The sequence below is a fragment of the Micropterus salmoides genome, unplaced genomic scaffold, assembly GCF_014851395.1.
Source record: "Micropterus salmoides isolate LMB-PRFRI ecotype aquatic unplaced genomic scaffold, ASM1485139v1 Ms_hic_scaffold_2, whole genome shotgun sequence".
Lineage (NCBI taxonomy): Eukaryota > Metazoa > Chordata > Actinopteri > Centrarchiformes > Centrarchidae > Micropterus > Micropterus salmoides.
The window spans coordinates 46,157,126-46,162,755 of NW_024041150.1; the positions used below are offsets into that span (position 1 = coordinate 46,157,126).

The 5,630-nt window shown below is 39.3% G+C and overlaps 1 protein-coding gene across 1 annotated transcript in view; it reads left to right on the forward strand.

Annotated features, from left to right (window-relative positions):
- Window positions 1-5,630, forward strand: part of LOC119912008 (zinc finger protein 271-like) — a 128,254-nt gene that overhangs the window by 52,264 nt on the left and 70,360 nt on the right. The gene's annotated exons all lie outside the window — the stretch shown is intronic.

Genomic DNA, 5,630 nt, shown 5'->3' on the forward strand with positions numbered 1-5,630 from the left:
CTCACATTTAACACATTTCAACCCACTTATCAAATTGTCCCATAGATGTTTTATTTTTTTCAGTCATAAATTTTAAACACACAAAAAAAACAAAGTCTTCTTTGTCTTTTTACCCTTAAAAAAATAATTGCTTTTCTACCTTGTTGTAATTGCCTCAAACTGAATAGGAAACAGAATTTATTCAGCAATAATTCTATGTTTTTGTGATTCTTCACCATATTTCTTTGCATGCATTGTATGATGGAACAATCAGGTCTCTCACCTTTGCTTATTTTGCTCGTTTGACTTCCCATCTCCTTCACTATCCTTCTTTGCTTGTACAAGTCTTTTGGGGACTCTAACCCTTTCCTTAGATACAGTCATCACTGTAAATCCAGATTGTATACGGCTACAAACTCTGGGGAAAGCGGTCGACAGCAGAAAAAAACAGTCCTCTTCACAGCCCTGTTAAGACTCCAAAATAGCTCGAACAGCGGAGAAACCCTTGTTTTCCTGTTTTTTTTTAATGTCTTTTAACTTTATTATTTTTATTTTTTATTTTTACATATATATTTTTTTTATTGCTCCTCTTTTTGTCCTTTTTTTTTGTTTTTTGTTTTTTGTGCACAGCCCTGTTTAAACCCCAAAAGGAATTAAAACAGCGGAGAAAAATGTATTTCTGCACGGCCCTGTTCGAAGCCCCAAATGGTTAGCAGCGGAGACCCCCGTGTTCTACACAGACCTGCTCAACCGGTCAAAACAGCGGAGAGAATCTGCAGTAATTCTGCTCGGCCCTGTTAACTAAGGATCCACGTGTGAGATGGTACAATCAAAATAGCAATCTAAGCTGAAAGTCTAAGAAAAAACAAAGAAAAACAAAAGAAAAACAAATGCAATTTTGTAGTTTATTTCAGACACTCACCATTTTTAAGGACAAGAGAAAACCTAGAACAGACTGGAAAGCAGATTGTTTAAAGGAAGCACTTGTCAGGGACAGGGGGAAAAAATGCAAGGACAGCATCTCTTAACATTTCTGTATTTCAGTGTGTCAAACCAGGTCCTGATCTGGACCCGGTCCGCCCCCCCTAGAAGACAGCAACAGCCTGTATCAGTATCTCTGTTACTACCAGCAACACAGACAGCAACACAACAGCTGTCAGCGCAAAAACTACAGCTAGAAAGCAGGAAGCCAATGCCGTTCTGAAAACTGACGCTCAACTCGACACCCTGGGTGAGGCCATGGGAGAAGGGGCCGGGGGAACCTGTCACTCTCACTCCTCCACCATACAAAGAAGAACATTTTCGCAGCAGACTCACAGAAATCCACAGCACACACAGGCTCAAACGAACTGTGAGCCAGTGGGAGAAACACTAATCCTGACCCACCTGAGAAACTGCGTCATCAATGGCACCAGCCAGAAGTGAAACACAACTATGTGACCTGGGATTTTGAAAATCTTGAGACTGTTGAAAAACTGAAGCTGTTTAAAATTTCTCAAACGACAAAACACACAGCTACAGACAGGCTGCCAACGGCATAGCTGATGGTGTACGAGGACCAGTACTGAGGAAGAGGAGGAGCCAGGGTCGTGGTTGCAGAGGCAGAGGAAGAGGACGTGGCATATCTGACAATACTGGACACTGGGCTAGAGATCATCCTGAGAATGAAAATGATCAAATGGCTGATTGACTAGAGGCGGGGAGACCGAGACCAGAGAAGGAACGGATGGGTTTGGACACAGGAGCTGAGATGACAATCTACACATAAATCACGTGAGAGCACCCACACACACACACACACACATGTTGACACTGAAGCAGGTGCATACAAACGCACGCCTGAGCACACAACTCATGGGTGAAATAAACACTCATTAGAAGATAAGAATTTCAAACTGCTCTAAAAGACTTTTAGTGATTTCAACTTTTTTTGTGTGTTGTGAATTGTTGTGAGTTTCTGATGCAGCATCACAGTTTGTTAAACTGAGTCAAAGGGAGTTGACATCAGTGAAGGATGTCAGGAGCAGCAGTAAACTTCGTCAACCATTCCTTAATCACAGTAGTCAAAACTTCATGCACACAGACAGACTCAGTGTCTCTACAAGAACTATGCTGCACATCACATGTACATGTTAGTGCTGATATGACCTTAAGGACAGATGGTTCAGAAACATGAAGATAAAACCACACTAAAGCTCAACTGATTGTATTGTGCTCAAGAGGTTGTGGACAGAAAGCCCAGGGATGTAGCGTCATCAAGAGTTGTGTCCACATAACATCCTGTTTCTGTGTTAGGTCTACGGGTCTTTATTCATTGGCAACAAGCAGACTGAGGTTCAGATGAAACAGTTCATCATTAATCACATCTGTAACTAAGCTTTGATAAAGAGAAAAGAGCTGGAGGGGGAGGACATGTCGGTTTGTAGTTACTTTGGTTTCCACAAAGAAGAGATCTCTTTAACGGAGAGTGGTTGCTATGGTAACTTAGTTTAGTAAGGTCAATTAAAAAGGTTCTGGATCAGAAATATGGAAAATACCAAAATAATAATAAACACAAGCAGACAGATCATAACCAGATACACAATAACAACAGATAGAGGTGCAAACCAAAGACTGCAAACTATAAAACAAGCCTGAACTAAACAGAACAGCAAACACGGAGTCTGAACACAAGGCAAATCAAACATGGACCCAACTAATAACGCAGAATAATAGAAACCCAGACTAGATAACACAACAACTCAGGCAAACCCCACAACAAGACAGAAACCAAAAACACAGTGACAGACCAGAGGGCTGTTTCACAAAAGTAGAATTTAGAAATCCAGGATAAGAGATAAAGCTAGGCTTGACCTAGTGTGATAAGTGCATCCTGGCCTTTTCTGTTTCACAAGGCCAAACCAGGCTCAGAAGGTGTTACTATGTCAAGCCAGGTGGAAGTAATTCAGATAAATGCCCATCGACAGCTTTCTTCAAGATTCAGGTTAAAACCCAGGGGCGACCATGCTTTTTCAGCAGCAGCCCCTAAACTGTGGAATGAGCTACCTCCACAGGGCAAATTGGCCCCGACCCTCGAATGTTTTAAATCCCGTCTTAAAACCCACTTGTATTCCCTGGCTTTTAACCCAGCATGAGAGCTGTGTAGTCTTGTTGATTTATGTGTTTCTATGTGGAAATGTTTTTATGTTTTATTTCTTGTTCAGCACTTTGTAAACCTTTGTTTTTTTACATGTGCTATGTAAATAAAATGGATTGGATTGAAACCCATTAAAGACGTGCGCAGCGTACTTTATTCACTGTTACTCACTGTGTGTGTAAAGAAGGTTTATGATGAAAAAATGCACATAATATACCTGAATGGTAACATTATGTCAGACCTTAAAAGTGAAGAGTGGACATCAATATGTCACTCAGCAAATGTATTAATTACAACCACTAATCAAAATACTGTCTATTCAATTAAATTTTTATTTATATAGCGATACTTTTTTTCTCATAGTATTGTATATGTATATTAAGTTACTTTTTTTGGACAATGTATATTTGTTTCTTCTATGTTTACACTGCATGTTTTCTTATTGTGCAAATAAACCCACACGTTCAAAACAGATACCCTTTTCCAGGAAAAACGCCTAAAATAGCATACTCAAAATTAATCAGGAATAACTGCTCAACCATCAGGTCTAGATGCATAAATCTGGTCTCCTTTGAAAGCTCAGAAGCCAAAGAATATAAATCCATTGTACATTAACATATTTATTTTACCTTTATAGACTACATGGAGATGCAATACAGAAAAAATATGATATTTTCATCCTCGCCAGGTTGTAAAAAAAGCTATATTTTAATGCAATAAACCATCATAAGGAAGATTATAGTGCAACTGAATATCATTTAATACACCTAGAATGCAATTGTAACTGTAAATTTGATGAAAATAAACTAAAATACAACAGTTATCATTCACCAGGCAAATGTCCATATTTTGGCAATATTTACTGTTTAAATGTTTTATTGGGAGATATCTTTTTTCTGTCCAGACAACAAGTTCCAAATCATAAAACATTGAAATATTGATAAAAACAGTGAAAGCACTCCCATGCTTTACAGGCCTGTAGATTGAGAACGTCCCACAGTGATGGGGTCAATGGGTCGGGCAGAAAATGGACAAAAAGACTGCAGAAAAAGAAGAGAGACAGGCAGGCAGCTCCCGGGTATTGTGCAATAATCAAGATGGCGCCCGCTGGGACTCGGAGCGACAAAATAGGCGGATTTTTTGGGCTTAAAACAACGAAAATTAAAAAATGAAATCAGAGGTTTCACCCTGAGCCCCGTTGCCCCTGGTTTTTAAAGTGTTAAAGCATTTTCGGTTATTTAACATTTTTGCAAGCAACATTTTATACAAATGCTTTTTAAAAGTGTGTATATATAGTGGGCCTAGGCAGAGATCAACTTTGTGTGAAAATGGTGTTCTTGTTGAGTCCATATGGATAATATAGAATAAGTCAGTGATGTGGTGCTTATAGAAAATACTGTATCATATTTGTAACTTGCCCTTGCTCTTATATAATAATAATAATATAAAATATCAACTAAAACCCCAGCAGGACTTGGACTTAGATACGGAGATAAAAAGAGGCACTGAGTAAAAATCTACAAAAAGAAGTTATTACTGCAAAGCACACTCTCAGCATGACTGTAACACAATGTGTTAATCATTATTTTCTCTCCCAGGCTGCAGCAGATGATCCCAGGGAGGAAAAAAGGTCAGAAATCATTGTGGTGTCCTCTCCCTGTTGAAACAGTGCACGATATAGCCTCCTTATTGAAGTGGGACTATAATTTGGGAGCATGTGTGTGTGTGTGTGTGTGTGTGTGTGTGCCATACAATTCATGAGCGACATTACGTCCGGTACTCGCTTCTAAGGCACAATATAACATTATAATTATGACAGTTTCAGTTCAGAGCAGTGATAGTTTTAGCTTCTCACACATTCAGTCGGTCCACTAAAGACTGCCACACTTTCTTTGGCTGTTATTTTACTGTGCCCGTGTTACTTTTTCTTTTGTTTATCATTTTTCTTTACCTGTGCTTTTATTCCACGTAAACCTCCTCGCTGTTGCTCATTGTGTGCAAAGTGTGGTGCAGCCCTCTTCTCCAATAATTAAACCTAATAACCACAACTGCTATTTTAATGCAGGCTGATGAAAAATATGCAAAACACATAGATAAGAACATAACTGAAAAACACACTTTGGTTTTTGATCAGCGGGACTGCTGACTGAGCAGATAAGGCACCAGGATTTACTAAGCCTGGCTGTACAGAATAAACTGCCATGTGCGACCGAGCCAGGCTTAATTCAGACAGGATATCTGGAAAATCCCGGCTTAATCCTCTAGACCACAACAGACTAAAGCAGAAATGACAAATTAACCCTAGAAGACAGAATAAACCAAGAAGGAAGACAGATCACATCACAGCTGCACAACACAACAGGCAGAGATCTGGACAAGTAGGTTACCATAGTAACAACTCTCAGTTAAAGGGATCTGTGCTTTCTGGAACTCCAGCTCTGTTATCTGTCTACAAACTGCCACTTCATCACAACTTATTAACAGATAGGATTAATTATTAACATTCACACGCCGC